Source organism: Oncorhynchus nerka, linkage group LG20 (assembly GCF_034236695.1).
Source record: "Oncorhynchus nerka isolate Pitt River linkage group LG20, Oner_Uvic_2.0, whole genome shotgun sequence".
Taxonomy (NCBI): Eukaryota; Metazoa; Chordata; class Actinopteri; order Salmoniformes; family Salmonidae; genus Oncorhynchus; species Oncorhynchus nerka.
The window spans coordinates 96,312,332-96,333,402 of NC_088415.1; positions in this window are offsets into that span (position 1 = coordinate 96,312,332).

Below are 21,071 nucleotides of genomic sequence, written 5' to 3' on the forward strand. Positions count from 1 at the left end.
GTAACTACTCTGTTGACAGTTTGACAAGAACATGTGGTAGCTAACTAGCACGCTAATTACAAACAAACAGCTACCAAGTTAACTAGTTGACTGCTGTGGCTTTCCTAAAAATGACTTGTTTTGAAGCTTTAAAAGTGTTCTTACACTATCATTTTGAACATTAAGAGCGACTGGGAAACTTCCATGGCAACCATTGTTTTTATTATTTTTTTATTTTAAAAAAATCATGGCAACCATTGTCACCTTAGCTTCTGATTGGTAGGAAGCAGGAGCACCACAACCAATCAGCCTACACCACTGAACACACACCTGTCATTACCATGACAACTAGCATATAGACATGTCAGCAAATGACTGCTGTCTGAACACACACAGTCGATTTGTCAGTATTCAAAAGCAGATTTGAAAGCAAGACGTCTTGACCACCCTCTGGCTGTCCTCTAGACAGATGTCTTGACCTCTGGCTGTTCTCTAGTCAGATGTCTTGACCTCTGGCTGTCCTCTAGACAGATGTCTTGACCTCTGGCTGTTCTCTAGTCAGATGTCTTGACCTCTGGCTGTTCTCTAGACAGATGTCTTGACCTCTGGCTGTTCTCTATACAGATGTCTTGACCACCCTCTGGCTGTTCTCTAGACAGATGTCTTGACCACCCTCTGGCTGTCCTCTAGTCAGATGTCTTGACCACCCTCTGGCTGTCCTCTAGTCAGATGTCTTGACCTCTGGCTGTTCTCTATACAGATATCTTGACCTCTGGCTGTTCTCTAGACAGATGTATTGACCTCTGGCTGTCCTCAAGACAGATGTATTGACCTCTGGCTGTCCTCTAGACAGATGTCTTGACCTCTGGCTGTCCTCTAGACAGATGTCTTGACCTCTAGCTGTTCTCTAGACAGATGTCTTGACCTCTAGCTGTTCTCTAGACAGATGTCTTGACCACCCTCTGGCTGTTCTCTAGACAGATATCTTGACCTCTGGCTGTCCTCTAGACAGATGTCTTGACCTCCCTCTGGCTGTCCTCTAGACAGATGTCTTGACCACCCTCTGGCTGTTCTCTAGACAGATGTCTTGATGTTTAACTGTGTGTATGGGGACAGGACATCACTGAGTGCAGAGTAAGCTCAGACCAACAGTGTAGTCCATCCCTGCCTCAAAACACTGGTCTGGGGTACACTGCATATCTGAGGAGACCATAGAGAAAGGTACGTCACTAAACGCTGAACTCAATCACACACAAGAAAAGTGTGTGCATACCAAACTCAGTCCTGTAGTACAGGAAGTATACAGACTCAGAGTAGAGTCATTTATTTATTTAACCTTTATTTAACTGCTTCCTGAACCCTGCTCTCTACATGCTGTCTCACTCCTTCAGACGACATCTCTGGTCGCTGTTGTGCTGTCTGATGGGGGAGGAGAGGGGAGGGCAGGGGGGAGGAGGGGAGAGGAGTGTGGGACACAGTTCGTCCCACGTCACCCCTAGACCAACAGGACCTGCTGTGATGCTTCAGGACCCCAGAGAGAATAACTATACAGCTACATAGTCTGGAAGCTGGCTTGTGTTAGGTTTAGGGTTCGACTGGACCTGTCTGGATGCCGGAATGGGTTACGCATAGGGTTCGGCTGGACCTGTCTGGAAGCTGGCTTGTGTGAGGTTTAGGGTTCGGCTGGACCTGTCTGGATGCCAGAATGGGTTAGGCACAGGGTTCGGCTGGACCTGTCTGGAAGCTGGCTTGTGTTAGGTTTAGGGTTAGGCTGGACCTGTCTGGAAGCTGGCTTGTGTTAGGTTTAGGGTTAGGCTGGATCTGTCTGGAAGCTGGCTTGTGTTAGGTTTAGGGTTAGGCTGGACCTGTCTGGAAGCTGGCTTGTGTTAGGTTTAGGGTTCGGCTGGACCTGTCTGGAAGCTGGCTTGTGTGAGGTTTAGGGTTTGGCTGGACCTGTCTGGATGCCGGTATGGGTCAGGCATAGGGTTAGGCTGGACCTGTCTGGAAGCTGGCTTGTGTGAGGTTTAGGGTTCGGCTGGACCTGTCTGGATGCCAGAATGGGTTAGGCACAGGGTTCGGCTGGACCTGTCTGGAAGCTGGCTTGTGTGAGGTTTAGGGTTTGGCTGGACCTGTCTGGATGCCGGAATGGGTTAGGCATAGGGTTCGGCTGGACCTGTCTGGAAGCTGGCTTGTGTGAGGTTTAGGGTTCGGCTGGACCTGTTTGGATGCCGGAATGGGTTAGGTTTAGGGTTTCGGCTGGACCTGTCTGGACGCTGTCTTGGGTTAGGGTTAAGCTGAACCTGTCTGGACGCTGGCTTGGGTTAGGTTAAGGGTTAGGCTGGAGGGGTGCTCTCATCCTATCTATGAACATAGACAGGGCTCTGACAATGGGATAGGGTGCAGGCCAGGCAGTATGCTGTTAGCCACCCTGCCAGCTTCGTGGAGTCTGCCACTAGCACAGTCAGTGTAGTCAGCTCAGCTATCCCCATTGAGACAGTGTCTGTGCCTCGACCTAGGTTGGGCAAACTAAACATGGCGTTGTTCGCCTTAGCACTGGAATAAAGACCTCCTCCATTCCTGTCATTATTGAAATATATTGTCATACCTCACATCTCAAAATAGGGCTACTTAATGTTAGATCCCTCACTTCCAAGGCAGTTATAGTCAATGAACTGATCACTGATCATAATCTTGATATGATTGGCCTGACTGAAACATGGCTTAAGCTTGATGAATTTACTGTGTTAAATGAGGCCTCTCCTCCTGGCTACACTAGTGACCATATCCCCCGTGCATCCCGCAAAGGCGGAGGTGTTGCTAACATTTACGATAGCAAATTTCACTCGTCTTCATCGTTTGAGCTTCTAGTCATGAAATCTATGCAGCCTACTCAATCACTTTTTATAGCTACTGTTTACAGGCCTCCTGGGCCATATACAGCAGTCCTCACTGAGTTCCCTGAATTCCTATCAGACCTTGTAGTCACAGCAGATAATATTCAAATTCTTGGTGACTTTAATATTCACATGGAAAAGTCCACAGACCCACTCCAAAAGGCTTTCGGAGCCATCATCGACTCAGTGGGTTTTGTCCAACATGTCTCTGGACCCACTCACTGTCACAGTCATACTCTGGACCTAGTTTTGTCCCATGGAATAAATGTTGTGGATCTTTAATGTTTTTCCTCATAATCCTGGTCAAAATGACAACCATTTTATTACGTTTGCAATCGCACAAATAATCTGCTCAGACCCCAACCAAGGATCATCAAAAGTCGTGCTATAAATTCATGGACAACCCAAAGATTCCTAGATGCCCTTCCAGACTTCCTCCACCTACCCAAGGACGTCAGAGGACAACAATTGGTTAACCACCTAACTGAGGAACTACATTTAACCTTGTGTAATACCCTGGTCGCAGTCGCACCCCTAAAAACAAAACAAAAAACATTTGCCATAAGAAACTAGCTCCCTGGTACACAGAAAATACCCGAGCTCTGAAGCAAGCTTCCAGAAAATTGGAACGGAAATGGCGCTACACCAAACTGGAAGTCTTCCGACTAGCTTGGAAAGACAGTACCGTGCAGTATCGAAGAGCCCTCCCTGCTGCTACACCAAACTGGAAGTAGCTTGGAAAGACAGTACTCGAAGAGCCCTCCCTGCTGCTACACCAAACTGGAAGTCTTCCGACTAGCTTGGAAGGACAGTACCGTGCAGTATCGAAGAGCCCTCACTGCTGCTACACCAAACTGGAAGTCTTCTGACTAGCTTGGAAGGACAGTACCGTGCAGTATCGAAGAGCCCTCACTGCTGCTACACCAAACTGGAAGTCTTCTGACTAGCTTGGAAAGACAGTACCGTGCAGTATCGAAGAGCTCTCACTGCTGCTACACCAAACTGGAAGTCTTCTGACTAGCTTGGAAAGACAGTACCGTGCAGTATCGAAGAGCCCTCCCTGCTGCTACACCAAACTGGAAGTCTTCCGACTAGCTTGGAAAGACAGTACCGTGCCGTATCGAAGAGCCCTTACTGCTGCTCCACCAAACTGGAAGTCTTCCGACTAGCTTGGAAAGACAGTACCGTGCCGTATCGAAGAGCCCTCACTGCTGCTCGATCATCCTATTTATCCAAATTAATTGAGGAGATTAAGAACAATCCAACATTTATTTTTGATACGGTCGCAAAGCTAACTAAAAAGCAGCATTCCCCAAGAGAGGATGGCTTTCACTTCAGCAGTGATAAATTCATGAGCTTCTTTGAGGAAAAGATCATGATTGTTAGAAAGCAAATTACGGACTCTTCTTTAAATCTGCGTTTTCCTTCAAAGCTCAGTTGTCCTGAGTCTGCACAACTCTGCCAGGACCTAGGATCAAGGTAGACACTCAAGTATTTTAGTACTATATCTCTTCACACATTGATGAAAATAGTCTTGGCCTCTAAACCTTCAAGCTGCATACTGGACCCTATTCCAACTAAACTACTGAAAGAGCTGCTTCCTGTGCTTGGCCCTCCTATGTTGAACATCAAGCTGCATACTGGACCCTATTCCTACTAAACTACTGAAAGAGCTACTTCCTGTGCTTGGCCCTCCTATGTTGAACATCAAGCTGCATACTGGACCCTATTCCAACTAAACTACTGAAAGAGCTGCTTCCTGTGCTTGGCCCTCCTATGTTGAACATCAGGCTGCATACTGGACCCTATTCCAACTAAATTACTGAAAGAGCTACTTCCTGTGCTTGGCCCTCCTATGTTGAACATCAAGCTGCATACTGGACCCTATTCCTACTAAACTACTGAAAGAGCTACTTCCTGTGCTTGGCCCTCCTATGTTGAACATCAAGCTGCATACTGGACCCTATTCCAACTAAACTACTGAAAGAGCTGCTTCCTGTGCTTGGCCCTCCTATGTTGAACATCAAGCTGCATACTGGACCCTATTCCAACTAAACTACTGAAAGAGCTGCTTCCTGTGCTTGGCCCTCCTATGTTGAACATCAAGCTGCATACTGGACCCTATTCCAACTAAATTACTGAAAGAGCTACTTCCTGTGCTTGGCCCTCCTATGTTGAACATCAAGCTGCATACTGGACCCTATTCCTACTAAACTACTGAAAGAGCTGCTTCCTGTGCTTGGCCCTCCTATGTTGAACATCAAGCTGCATACTGGACCCTATTCCAACTAAACTACTGAAAGAGCTACTTCCTGTGCTTGGCCCTCCTATGTTGAACATCAAGCTGCATACTGGACCCTATTCCTACTAAACTACTGAAAGAGCTGCTTCCTGTGCTTGGCCCTCCTATGTTGAATATAACAAACGGCTACCTATCCACCAGATGTGTACCAAACTCACTAAAAGTGGCAGTAATAAAGCCTCTCTTGAAAAAGCCAAACGTTGACCCAGAAAATATAAAAATGTTCCGCCTATATTCCTCTCAACATTTTTAGAAAAAGCTGTGCTGCAACTCACTGCCTTCCTGAAGACAAACAATGTATACGAAATGCTTCAGGCTGGTTTTAGACCCCATCATAGCACCTAAACAGCACTCGTGAAGGTGGTAAATTACCTTTTAATACCATCGATCACCACATTCTTTTGGAGAGATTGGAAACCCAAATTGGTCTACGTGGACAAGTTCTGGCCTGGTTTAGATCTTATCTGTCGGAAAGATTTCAGTTTTTCTCTGTGGATTCAAATCAAATGATACAAACCCCCCAAAAATCCCTTTTAATTCCAGGTTGTAAGGCAACAAAATAGGAAAAATGCCAAGGGGGTGGATACTTTCTCAAGCCACTGTACACAGCATTGCACGAGATCTTCAGTTTCTTGGCAATTTCTCGCAATAGCCTTCATTTCTCAGAACAAGAATAGACTGACAAGTTTCAGAAGAAAGTGCTTTTTTTCTGGCCATTTTGAGGCTGTAATCGAACCCACAAATGCTGATGCTCCAGATACTCAACTAGTCTAAAGAAGGACAGTTTTATTGCTTCTTTAATTAGCACAACAGTTTTCAGCTGTGCTAACATAATGCAAAAGGGTTTTCAAATGATCAATTAGCCTTTTAAAATGATAAACTTGGATTAGCTAACACAATGTGCCATTGGAACACGGGAGTGATGGTTGCTGATAATGGGCCTCTGTACTCCTATGTAGATATTCCATTGGAACACAGGAGTGATGGTTGCTGGTAATGGGCCTCTGTACTCCTATGTAGATATTCCATAAAAAAATCTGCAATTTCCAGCTACAATAGTCTTTTACAACATTAACAATGTCTACAATGCATTCCTGATCAATTATATGTTTTACTTTAAAAAACAAGGACATTTCTAAGTGACCCCAAACTTTTGAACTGTAGTGTAAGTATTCAGACCATTTACTCAGTACTTTGTTGAAATATCTTTGGCCGTGATTACAGCCTCTAGTATTCTTGGGTATGACGCTACAAGCTTGGCACACCTGTATTTGGGAAGTTTCTCCCATTCTTCTCTGCAGATCTTCTCTGCAGATCCTCTCAACATCTGTCAGGTTGGATGTGGTTGGATCGCTGCACAGCAATTTTCAGGTCTGTCCAGAGGTGTTCGATCGGGTTCAAGTCTGAGTTCTGGGGCTGGGCCACTCAAGGATATTCAGAGATTGGTCTCGAAGCCACTCCTGCTTTGTGTTGGCTGTGTGCTTAGGGTCGTTGTCCTGTTGGAAGGTGAACCTTCGCCCCAATCGGAGATCCTGAATACTCTGGAGGAGGTTTTCATTAAGGATCTCTCTGTATTTTGCTCCATTCATCTTTGCCTCAATCCTGAATAGTCTCTCAGCCCCTGCAGCTGAAAAACATCCCCACAGCATGATGCTGCCATCAACTATGCTTCACCATAGGGATGGTGCCAGGTTTCATCCAGACGTGACACTTAGAATTCAGGCCAAAAGTTCAATCTTGCTTTCATTAGACCAGATAATTTTGTTTATCATGGTCTGAGAGTCTTTAGGTGCCTTTTGGCAAACTCCAAGGCCCTTCTCCCCCGATTGCTCAGTTTGACTGGGCAACCAGTTCTAAGAAGAGTCTCAATGGTTACAAACTACTTCCATTTAAGAATGATGGAGGCCACTGTGTTCCTGGGGACCTTCAATGCTGCAGACATTTTTTGGTACCCTTCCCCAGATCTGTGCCTCAACACAATTCTGTCTCTGAGCTCTACGACAATTCCTTCGACCTCATGGCCTTTGCTTTGACATGCAGTGTCAACTGTGGTACCTTATAGGGGCTCCCAAGTGGCGCAGCAGTCTACGGCACTGCATCTTACTGCTAGAGGCATCACTACAGACCCTGGTTCTATTCCAGGCTATATCACAACCCACCGTGATTGGGAGTCCCATAGGGCGGTGCACTATTGGCCCAGCCTCGTCCGGGTTTGGCAGGGGTAGGAATTGTAAATAAGAATTTGTTCTTAACTGACTTGCCTAGTTAAATAAAGGATTAATAAAATAAATTTAGACAGGTATGTGCCTTTCCAAATCATGTCCAATCAATTGAATTTACCACAGATGGACTCCAGTCAAGATAAATAATTGTAGATTAAGGCTATAATGTAACAAAATGTGAACAAGACAAGTAGTCTGGGTACTTTCAGAAGGCACTGTATCCCTTTCCTATAAAGGGTAAGGGGAAGTAGGCTGTTTTTAGGAAGTGGTGTGGGATCGTTGGCGAGCTCCTACCAGTTCCAGTTCCTATATTGGCCGTCACAGATAAAGCTTCCAAGGCTACAAGGAAGAGCATGATGAAGCATCTGGGCTTGCAGCAACGTGTTGAGGTGGAGAACACTGGGCATGCAGCAATGTGTTGAGGCGGTGAACACTGGGCATGCAGCAATGTGTTGAGGTGGAGAACACTGGGCTTGCAGCAACGTGTTGAGGCGGTGAACACTGGGCATGCAGCAACGTGTTGAGGTGGTGAACACTGGGCATGTAGCAATGTGTTGAGGTGGTGAACACTGGGAATGCAGCAACGTGTTGAGGTGGTGAACACTGGGCATACAGCAATGTGTTGAGGTGGAGAACACTGGGCATGCAGCAACGTGTTGAGGCGGTGAACACTGGGCATACAGCAACGTGTTGAGGCGGTGAACACTGGGCATGCAGCAACGTGTTGAGGTGGTGAACACTGGGCATGCAGCAACGTGTTGAGGTGGTGAACACTGGGCATACAGCAATGTGTTGAGGTGGAGAACACTGGGCATACAGCAATGTGTTGAGGTGGAGAACACTGGGCAGCAATGTGTTGAGGTGGTGAACACTGGGCATACAGCAATGTGTTGAGGCGGTGAACACTGGGCATGCAGCAACGTGTTGAGGCGGTGAACACTGGGCATGCAGCAACATGTTGAGGTGGAGAACACTGGGCATGCAGCAACGTGTTGAGGTGGAGAACACTGGGCTTGCAGCAATGTGTTGAGGTGGAGAACACTGGGCATACAGCAATGTGTTGAGGTGGAGAACACTGGGCATACAGCAATGTGTTGAGGTGGAGAACACTGGGCATACAGCAATGTGTTGAGGTGGTGAACACTGGGCATACAGCAACGTGTTGAGGTGGAGAACACTGGGCATGCAGCAATGTGTTGAGGTGGTGAACACTGGGCATGCAGCAATGTGTTGAGGTGGAGAACACTGGGCATACAGCAATGTGTTGAGGTGGTGAACACTGGGCATGCAGCAATGTGTTGAGGTGGTGAACACTGGGCATGCAGCAACGTGTTGAGGTGGTGAACACTGGGCATACAGCAATGTGTTGAGGTGGAGAACACTGGGCATACAGCAATGTGTTGAGGTGGAGAACACTGGGCAGCAATGTGTTGAGGTGGTGAACACTGGGCATGCAGCAATGTGTTGAGGTGGTGAACACTGGGCATACAGCAATGTGTTGAGGCGGTGAACACTGGGCATGCAGCAACGTGTTGAGGTGGAGAACACTGGGCATGCAGCAACGTGTTGAGGTGGAGAACACTGGGCTTGCAGCAATGTGTTGAGGTGGAGAACACTGGGCATACAGCAATGTGTTGAGGTGGAGAACACTGGGCATACAGCAATGTGTTGAGGTGGAGAACACTGGGCATACAGCAATGTGTTGAGGTGGTGAACACTGGGCATACAGCAACGTGTTGAGGTGGAGAACACTGGGCATGCAGCAATGTGTTGAGGTGGTGAACACTGGGCATGCAGCAATGTGTTGAGGTGGTGAACACTGGGCATGCAGCAATGTGTTGAGGTGGTGAACACTGGGCATGCAGCAACGTGTTGAGGTGGTGAACACTGGGCATACAGCAATGTGTTGAGGTGGAGAACACTGGGCATACAGCAATGTGTTGAGGTGGAGAACACTGGGCATACAGCAATGTGTTGAGGTGGAGAACACTGGGCATGCAGCAATGTGTTGAGGTGGTGAACACTGGGCATACAGCAATGTGTTGAGGCGGTGAACACTGGGCATGCAGCAACGTGTTGAGGCGGTGAACACTGGGCATGCAGCAACATGTTGAGGTGGAGAACACTGGGCATGCAGCAACGTGTTGAGGTGGAGAACACTGGGCTTGCAGCAATGTGTTGAGGTGGAGAACACTGGGCATACAGCAATGTGTTGAGGTGGAGAACACTGGGCATACAGCAATGTGTTGAGGTGGAGAACACTGGGCATACAGCAATGTGTTGAGGTGGTGAACACTGGGCATACAGCAACGTGTTGAGGTGGAGAACACTGGGCATGCAGCAATGTGTTGAGGTGGTGAACACTGGGCATGCAGCAATGTGTTGAGGTGAACACTGGGCATACAGCAATGTGTTGAGGTGGAGAACACTGGGCATACAGCAATGTGTTGAGGTGGAGAACACTGGGCAGCAATGTGTTGAGGTGGTGAACACTGGGCATGCAGCAATGTGTTGAGGTGGTGAACACTGGGCATGCAGCAACGTGTTGAGGTGGTGAACACTGGGCATGCAGCAATGTGTTGAGGTGGTGAACACTGGGCATGCAGCAATGTGTTGAGGTGGTGAACACTGGGCATGCAGCAATGTGTTGAGGTGGTGAACACTGGGCATGCAGCAATGTGTTGAGGTGGTGAACACTGGGCATGCAGCAATGTGTTGAGGTGGTGAACACTGGGCATGCAGCAATGTGTTGAGGTGGTGAACACTGGGCATGCAGCAATGTGTTGAGGTGGAGAACACTGGGCATACAGCAATGTGTTGAGGTGGAGAACACTGGGTATACAGCAATGTGTTGAGGTGGTGAACACTGGGCATACAGCAATGTTTTGAGGTGGTGAACACTGGGCAGCAACGTGTTGAGGTGGAGAACACTGGGCATACAGCAACGTGTTGAGGTGGTGAACACTGGGCATACAGCAATGTGTTGAGGTGGTGAACACTGGGCTTGCAGCAATGTGTTGAGGTGGTGAACACTGGGCATGCAGCAATGTGTTAAGGTGGTGAACACTGGGCATACAGCAATGTGTTGAGGTGGTGAACACTGGGCTTGCAGCAATGTGTTGAGGTGGTGAACACTGGGCATGCAGCAATGTGTTGAGGTGGAGAACACTGGGCATACAGCAATGTGTTGAGGTGGAGAACACTGGGCATGCAGCAATGTGTTGAGGTGGTGAACACTGGGCATGCAGCAATGTGTTGAGGTGGTGAACACTGGGCATGCAGCAATGTGTTGAGGTGGTGAACACTGGGCATGCAGCAATGTGTTGAGGTGGTGAACACTGGGCATGCAGCAACGTGTTGAGGTGGTGAACACTGGGCATGCAGCAATGTGTTGAGGTGGTGAACACTGGGCATGCAGCAACGTGTTGAGGTGGTGAACACTGGGCATGCAGCAATGTGTTGAGGTGGAGAACACTGGGCATGCAGCAATGTGTTGAGGTGGTGAACACTGGGCATGCAGCAATGTGTTGAGGTGGTGAACACTGGGCATGCAGCAACGTGTTGAGGTGGAGAACACTGGGCATACAGCAACGTGTTGAGGTGGTGAACACTGGGCATACAGCAATGTGTTGAGGTGGTGAACACTGGGCATACAGCAATGTTTTGAGGTGGTGAACACTGGGCAGCAACGTGTTGAGGTGGAGAACACTGGGCATACAGCAATGTGTTGAGGTGGTGAACACTGGGCATACAGCAATGTGTTAAGGTGGTGAACACTGGGCATACAGCAATGTGTTGAGGCGGTGAACACTGGGCATACAGCAACGTGTTGAGGCGGTGAACACTGGGCATACAGCAATGTGTTGAGGTGGTGAACACTGGGCATACAGCAACGTGTTGAGGCGGTGAACACTGGGCATACAGCAATGTGTTGAGGTGGTGAACACTGGGCATACAGCAATGTGTTGAGGTGGTGAACACTGGGCTTGCAGCAATGTGTTGAGGTGGTGAACACTGGGCTTGCAGCAATGTGTTGAGGTGGTGAACACTGGGCATACAGCAACGTGTTGAGGTGGTGAACACTGGGCATACAGCAATGTGTTGAGGTGGTGAACACTGGGCATACAGCAATGTGTTGAGGTGGTGAACACTGGGCATACAGCAATGTGTTGAGGTGGAGAACACTGGGCATGCAGCAATGTGTTGAGGTGGTGAACAGTCCTGACAGGGACAACAGCAGATTGCCAGTGAAGAAAGTGTTGTCTGACCCTGTAGAGAAGTTTTCATGGTTGCTCACAGATTTGGAGTCAAAGGGGCCTAAGACCACTTTAACAGAATTGAAGACTCTTTGCTGTTCATCAAGATTTTTCAGCATTTCCTTGGGGAGAACGTGCGTCCAGCAGGAGGACAAACTGGACTTTTCGTCATGTACCACTCAGACACAGCTGAGCACATAAAACTGTACATCATCGCAGCCTTGAAAATGAGCCATCTAATCTCATGGCTACTTCAGCACCAGGAATGGGGATAGACCCTAACCCCAACTATGGCCCACCTCAAGACCTTGAGTCCTACATGCAGGCATATGGCAGAGCAGGAGCTCACATTCACTTATCCTGTACCATGGAAGACATCTTGCTGCATTTTCAGAGAAGATGAGACTAAATGAATCAAACATTACCAGCGCGGGAGGTGGGTGAAACTGTTACAGCTCTTTGAGGATGAGGTCACGCAACCAATATCACCCAAACTGCAAAAATGTATGTGAGGGCAATTCAGGTCTTATGTAGAGGCGTGAAGGGCAACAATGACAACCAAGACTAGCTGGTCAGTGAAGAGCATTGGCAATACCTGAGAGAGAGAAATGACACGACAACACTTGAGATGGAGCACACAGGTGATCATGGGAGTCTCTCTTTATTGCACATCAGCCAATGAGGGTGACCCCTCACAAAATCATCATCAACATTCATCAGCGCAATTCTGAAAGAGTCATCCTGGAAAGGAACTGTTTCAGTTGTTGGATTCTAAGACATGAACATTGAGATATTAAAGACATGATAGATCAGACGCATAGTATATTAAGGAGTGAGATCTGTAGAAAGACAGAGTGGCTGAGCAATGTGCTGGGTGGACGGGAGGAGATCACAGGATTGTTATAGGGAAAGCAGATGGACATCTGTGGATTAGGCGAAGGAGGAGTTGAGGTCATTAGGTGAGGTCAGATCCCCTGAAGGGTGTAATAAGGGTTTAGTATCCTGTTACGAATTTTGTTATGAATATTTCTGTTTTTAAAATTTTGCGCGCTGCAATTTCACCGGATGTTGGCCAGGTGTGCCGCTAGCGGGACGCCTTTCGCAAACAGATTTTAACACAGTGGCCTGCTGAAAGAGTCACTCCTGGAAAGAAGCTGTCACTCTTTCAGCAGGCCACCATGTTGATGGGGTTGCAGGGTAGCCTAGTGGTTAGAGTGTTGGACTAGTTAACCGAAAGGTCGCAAGTTCAAATCCCTTAACTGACAAGGTACAAATCTGTTGTTCTAATCTATTGTTCTAACCCAGAACAGGCAGTTAACCCACTGTTCCTAGGCTATCATTGAAAATAAGAATGTGTTCTTAACTGACTTGCCTAGTTAAATAAAGGTAACACAATAAATAACTGAAAAGACAGTTCAGTTCCAGTCCCTCTTTCAGCCACTGTGACAAGTGCATCAACTATGTTGTCACTGCTTCTTTTAGATCTGAATTCAATTTCAGCTTGATTTTTGCTCTTAGTGGCTGCAGCTGATGGCTGCAGTTAGAATAATGACGGGTCAGCATCTGTGGTTGTTGGTCCTGTGTTTGGCTTTTCTACATTAGGCTGATGGCTGCAGCTAGAATAGTGACAGGTCAGAATCTGTGGTTGTTGGTCCTGTGTTTGGCTTTTCTACATTAGACAGATGGTGGACATCAAACCACTTCTGTTTCTCGGTGGCAGATGTGAAATCTTCTGGTGGACTATGTCTGTTTGTTGCGTCCTGCACTGAAGCCATGCCAAATAAATAAGGTGTAGCTGTGATGATGGAGGCATCTAACGTCTTTTAAAAATTATTTTTTTCAAAATAAAAACCTGAAACTATGTATTGTGACACTAGCACTTTAAGTCACATTTCTTCTGTTCACCATGTTCCTTAATTAGTACATTTCCCATTTCTCTATTGGACGTTGTCTTGCAGAACTCCCTGTATATAAGGTCAGTCATGTCATTGCGCAGTGGAAGTCTGCAACATTAGGCAGTAAGCCTTCCACCTTGTCCATTGGCTCAGTGGCATTTTTCAAAAGTCCAATTGCTGCATCTACAATTTGTTTTCTACATTTTGTTTTACCACGGGGTGTTGGGTTGAGCGTGAAGAGATTGTCACAGAGAGGAGGGAGGTTTTAGTCAAATCAAATCAAATTTTATTTGTCACATACACATGGTTAGCAGATGTTAATGCGAGTGTAGCGAAATGCTTGTGCTTCTAGTTCCGACAATGCAGTAATAACCAACAAGTAATCTAACTAACAATTCCAAAACTACTGTCTTATTTATACACAGTGTAAGGGGATAAAGAATATGTACATAAGGATATATGAATGAGTGATGGTACAGAGCAGCATAGGCAAGAAACAGTAGATGGTATCGAGTACAGTATATACATATGAGATGAGTATGTAAACAAAGTGGCATAGTTAAAGTGGCTAGTGATACATGTATTACATAAGGATGCAGTAGATGATATAGAGTACAGTATATACATATACATATGAGATGAATAATGTAGGGTAAGTAACATTATATAAGGTAGCATTGTTTAAAGTGGCTAGTGATATATTTACATCATTTCCCATCAATTCCCATTATTAAAGTGGCTGGAGTTGAGTCAGTGTCAGTGTCAGAGTGTTGGCAGCAGCCACTCAATGCTAGTGGTGGCTGTTTAACAGTCTGATGGCCTTGAGATAGAAGCTGTTTTTCAGTCTCTCGGTCCCAGCTTTGATGCACCTGTACTGACCTCGCCTTCTGGATGATAGCGGGGTGAACAGGCAGTGGCTCGGGTGGTTGATGTCCTTGATGATCTTTATGGCCTTCCTGTAACATCGGGTGGTGTAGGTGTCCTGGAGGGCAGGTAGTTTGCCCCCGGTGATGCGTTGTGCAGACCTCACTACCCTCTGGAGAGCCTTACGGTTGAGGGCGGAGCAGTTGCCGTACCAGGCGGTGATACAGCCCGCCAGGATGCTCTCGATTGTGCATCTGTAGAAGTTTGTGAGTGCTTTTGGTGACAAGCCGAATTTCTTCAGCCTCCTGAGGTTGAAGAGGCGCTGCTGCGCCTTCTTCACGATGCTGTCTGTGTGAGTGGACCAATTCAGTTTGTCTGTGATGTGTATGCCGAGGAACTTAAAACTTTTAGTCCGCTATAAACAACAATACTATGACAGAAAATAAACATAACAAGGAAAATCACTTAAGTTTGGCTCTGTCCTTGCTCGATGTCGGTCTCTCCCCGTTCTGTCTTGTGGTGTGCCACATTGCTCTTTCTTTTTGGCCTCTGAGGCTGGTTGGCACGTTCCCCTAATTTCCCTCCACTTGGATCTGTCTGTGTCGGGGTGCCCAGCTCCCATATTCCCAGCAGATGGAGCCAACCTCGCCTCACGTACCTCCCCTCTATTACCATCCCCCAGAGTAGACCTCCTGGGATACCATCACCTGTTAATGTCAAATTCACAAGCTGGTTCTGAAAGGTCTTCTATCTACTTCTATGGAATAATATGATACATTCTTTAAGTAGTTTGACTGTCCTCATCATGTCTTTTGACTGTCTTTCATCTTCATCCATTAGCCCAAAAGGAATTATATCTGATTTCCTTGCCATTACATCTGAGTATTTGTGAGGTAAGTGCCATTTAATATTAGGCTTTTAGTGCTCAAATTGTGGTAACTGTCTCACAACGACATGTCCTAAAAGCTCTTTGAATTAGTTCCTGAGGTATTGTTTATCTTCGGTGTTTGGCAGAAATTGGGATATAGGAACTTCAAGGAATGTTGTAGGAGGTGATCTGCACCAAAAGGTTCCATTATGAATGTTGTGGGAGATTATCTGCACCAAAAGGTTCCATGATGAATGTTGTGGGAGGTGATCTGCACCAAAAGGTTCCATTATGAATGTTGTGGGAGGTGATCTGCACCAAAAGGTTCCATTATGAATGTTGTGGGAGGTGATCTGCACCAAAAGGTTCCATTATGAATGTTGTGGGAGGTGATCTGCACCAAAAGGTTCCATGATGAATGTTGTAGGAGGTGATCTGCACCAAAAGGTTCCATGAGGAATGTTGTGGGAGGTGATCTGCACCAAAAGGTTCCATGATGAATGTTGTGGGAGGTGATCTGCACCAAAAGGTTCCATGATGAATGTTGTAGGAGGTGATCTGCACCAAAAGGTTCCATGATGAATGTTGTGGGAGGTGATCTGCACCAAAAGGTTCCATTATGAATGTTGTGGGAGGTGATCTGCACCAAAAGGTTCCATTATGAATGTTGTGGGAGGTGATCTGCACCAAAAGGTTCCATGATGAATGTTGTGGGAGGTGATCTGCACCAAAAGGTTCCATTAGGAATGTTGTGGGAGGTGATCTGCACCAAAAGGTTCCATGATGAATGTTGTGGGAGGTGATCTGCACCAAAAGGTTCCATGATGAATGTTGTAGGAGGTGATCTGCACCAAAAGGTTCCATGATGAATGTTGTGGGAGGTGATCTGCACCAAAAGGTTCCATTAGGAATGTTGTGGGAGGTGATCTGCACCAAAAGGTTCCATGATGAATGTTGTGGGAGGTGATCTGCACCAAAAGGTTCCATTATGAATGTTGTGGGAGGTGATCTGCACCAAAAGGTTCCATTATGAATGTTGTGGGAGGTGATCTGCACCAAAAGGTTCCATTATGAATGTTGTGGGAGATTATCTGCACCAAAAGGTTCCATTAGGAATGTTGTTTACTTAAAATATGTATATTTCACCTTTATTTAACCAGGTAGGCTAGTTGAGAACACCTTTATTTAACCAGGTAGGCCAGTTGAGAACACCTTTATTTAACCAGGTAGGCTAATTGAGAACACCTTTATTTAACCAGGTAGGCTAGTTGAGAACACCTTTATTTAACCAGGTAGGCTAGTTGAGAACACCTTTATTTAACCAGGTAGGCTAGTTGAGAACACCTTTATTTAACCAGGTAGGCTAGTTGAGAACACCTTTATTTAACCAGGTAGGCTAGTTGAGAACACCTTTATTTAACCAGGTAGGCCAGTTGAGAACAAGTTCTCATTTACAACTGCGACCTGGTCAAGATAAAGCAAAGCAGTTCCACACATACAACACAGAGTTACACATGGAGTAAACAAAACATAGTCAATAATACAGTAGAAAAAGTCTATATACAGTGTGTGCAAATGAGGTAAGATAAGGGAGGTAAGGCAATAAATAGGCCATAGTGGTGAAATAATTACAATATAGCAATTAAACACTGGAATGGTAGATGTGCAGAAGATGAATGTGAAAGTAGAGATACTGGGGTGCAAAGGAGCAAGATAAATAAATAAATACAGTATGGGGATGAGTTAGTTGGATGGGATATTTACAGATGGGCTATGTACAGGTGCAGTGATCTGTGACAACTTTGAAGTGGGAGGTGTGATCTGCACCAAAAAATTCATTATGATTCAGTAGTAGTCCTTTTGTTCTAGTGAAATCATGTCAGTTGTTACACTCCTGCCAAAGTTGTCATTTGTAAGTTGACTTGGTTTTCTCCATGTATAGTCCTGTGAAGGAGCACATCCCCATTCTCATTGACGGGGCTGTAGTGGAACAGGTTGAGATCTTCAAGTTCCTTGGTGTCCACATCACCAACAAACTAACATGGTCCAAGCACACCAAGACAGTCGGTAGAGGGCACAACAAAACTTATTCCCCCTCAGGTGACTGAAAATATTTGGCATGGGTCCTCAGATCCTCAACCTCAGCCTCCAACCGCAAGGCAATACAGAGGGTAGTGCGTGTGGCCTGGTACATAACTGGGACAAGCTTCCTGCCATCCAGGACATCTATACCACTGTTAAGGGAATTTTTTTTATCAATGATGACTAATAATGTATACATTTCAATCAGGACTGACTAATCAGAATACTATTATGTTACTGTATATGTATGAATTTTCTTTTTAATCCTAGCACTGAATATAATGTGTGTAAATATAATCAAGAATTAGAACAATGACTGTCTGTACCATTGTAGAAATGAATGAACTTATAGCCAGTCTGGCTAGGAGGCTTATCTACACAAGCTGACCTTGGTTCGGTCATATATTATCTTAATAGGAAGAGACATGTGAGAACCATACAGCCATTATACTAGAGCGGAGATGACACGGGTTAGTACTAAAACTAATGACGTCATTATAACCTGTGGTAAAATGTGTAATGGGCAGTACTCTCGTGAATAAAAGCTGCTGGATGACTTTAAGACTGGGCTCTGTCCATTTTATACAAATAAGGGTCATACAAATCCTTATGAATTGACAGAGTGTTTGATTTTAATTGGGTATTAAAACAGAGGATTTAATTCCTGCAACAACCAGGCGGTGTCAGAGGAAGGCCCTAATAATTGTCAAAGACTCCAGCCACCCTAGTCATAGACTGTCCTCTCTGCTACCACATGGCAAGTGGTACCGGAGCACCAAGTCTAGGTCCAAGAGGCTTCTAAACAGATTCTACCCCCAAGCCATAAGACTCCTGAACATCTACTCTAATGGCTTCCCAGACTATTTGCATTGCTCCCCCCTTTTTACAGCGCTGCTACTCTTCTTCGTTGTTCCCGCCGGAGCCACAGTCTGATGGCCTTTTCCTTGATCCTGTAGCCACAGCTTCATTGTTCCTGGAGCCACAGTCTGAAGGCCCCCCTCTTTTACACTGCTGCTACTCTCTGTTGTTATCATCTAGGCATAGTCACTTTAATAACTCTACCTAAATGTACATATTACCTTAACTAACCGGTTCCCCACCACATCCATCATTTTTTTAACTGCATTGTTGGTTAGGGGCTCGTTAGCAAGCATTTCATTGTCAGGTCTACCTACACCTGTTGTATTCAGCATTTCACTGTAAGGTCTACTACACCTGTTGTATTCAGCATTTCACTGTAAGGTCTACTACACCTGTTGTATTCAGCATTTCACTGTAAGGTCTACCTATACCTGTTGTATTCAGCATTTCACTGTAAGGTCTACCTACACCTGTTGTATTCAGCATTTCACTGTAAGGTCTACTACACCTGTTGTATTCAGCATTTCACTGTAAGGTCTACTACACCTGTTGTATTCAGCATTTCACTGTAAGGTCTACCTATACCTGTTGTATTCAGCATTTCACTGTAAGGTCTACCTACACCTGTTGTATTCAGCATTTCACTGTAAGGTCTACTACACCTGTTGTATTCAGCATTTCACTGTAAGGTCTACCTACACCTGTTGTATTCAGCATTTCACTGTAAGGTCTACTACACCTGTTGTATTCAGCATTTCACCGTGAGGTCTACTACACCTGTTGTATTCAGCATTTCACTGTAAGGTCTACCTATACCTGTTGTATTCAGCATTTCACTGTAAGGTCTACCTACACCTGTTGTATTCAGCATTTCACTGTAAGGTCTACTACACCTGTTGTATTCAGCATTTCACCGTAAGGTCTACCTACACCTGTTGTATTCGGCGCATGTGACAAATACAATTTGATTTGATTTATTGCTTTGGGCCCGATTACCTTGAAGACGTGGCTGCGGCTTTGCACCAGAAATAACTGTGACTTTAAATAAAAGGAAAATAAGGTTTTAATATATATGATTTTTTCATGAATTATGCAACACATTTGCTGTGATAATGATTATCAGTTACTTCATTGTCCATGAAAAAAAAACAATGTACAAATTATCTAGACTACAATTGTCACTACGATCAACTGAAGATAACGTCTTCAGGATTGGTGGGTCCCCTGCGGATGAGCTAATGTAGGCTAATGCGATTAGCATGAGGTTGTGTGTAACAAGAACATTTCCCAGGACATAGACATATCTGATATTGTCAGAAAGCTTAAAATCTTGTTAATCTAACTGCACTGTCCAATTTACAGTAGCTATTACAGTGAAATAATACCATGCTATTGTTTGAGGAGAGTGCACAATTTTGAACATGAAAAGTTATTAATAAACAAATTAGGCAAATCTGGGCAGTCATGATACAAGATTTTGAACAGGAATGCAATGGTTCATTGGATCGAACAAAAACTTTGCACATACACTGCTGGCATCTAGTGGCCAATATCAAATTGCGCCTGGGCTGGAATAATACATTATGGCCTTTCTCTTGCATTTCAAAGATGATGGTTAAAACAAAATACAAAACAGCTTTTTTTTTCTTAGCATTATCTTTTACCAGATCTAATGTGTTATATTCTCCTACATTACCAGATCTATTGTGTTATATTCTCCTACATTACCAGATCTATTGTGTTATATTCTCCTACATTACCAGATCTATTGTGTTATATTCTCCTACATTACCAGATCTATTGTGTTATATTCTCCTACATTACCAGATCTAATGTGTTATATTCTCCTACATTACCAGATCTAATGTGTTATATTCTCCTACATTACCAGATCTATTGTGTTATATTCTCCTACATTACCAGATCTATTGTGTTATATTCTCCTACATTACCAGATCTATTGTGTTATATTCTCCTACATTACCAGATCTAATGTGTTATATTCTCCTACATTACCAGATCTAATGTGTTATATTCTCCTACATTACCAGATCTAATGTGTTATATTCTCCTACATTACCAGATCTATTGTGTTATATTCTCCTACATTACCAGATCTAATGTGTTATATTCTCCTACATTACCAGATCTAATGTGTTATATTCTCCTACATTCATTTCACATTTCCACAAACTTCAAAGTGTTTCCTTTCAAATGGTACCAAGAAAATGCATATCCTTGCTTCAGGGCCTGAGCTACAGGCAGTTAGATTTTACGTCTATGAAGAGTGTAATTATTTATACCGGGATAATAAACAAACAAGCAATCAAACAAAAGGTCACTTATAGCTGCATGGCCTATTGCATTAACAAAAGTTAGCTGTAGATGTTGTTCGAAGGTAGAGCACGTACTTTGATTATGCTGTGATCACTTTTGTTGTTGTCACCTACAGCCGATAATGCACAAAATACGGTGCTTGTTGAGGTTGAGTTCCTGGCGACTGGACATTTGTAGCTGGTCCTGGGTCCCTGAATAGGCCTCGTCTCATTGGGATCTCAGTGCTTTCCTGAACAGACAGCCATTATCACGTTGGCTGCTGTAGGTTCATCACCTCAGTCCATCTACAAACACATAGCCTATTAGCTATACAGTTGTAATGTTATATCCCTGAAAGGGGGGAAATATGACAAATTATTCAGACTGACACGCAGCCTCAGAAACAAAAACATCAAATGTTTAGAACTGTATTGTTTGCATGTTGGTTGTATTTTAATGTAGACCTGTAGGGAAGATGGGTCCTGTGGAGATGTTCATAGTGATACAGTGGTTGTATTTTAATGTAGACCTG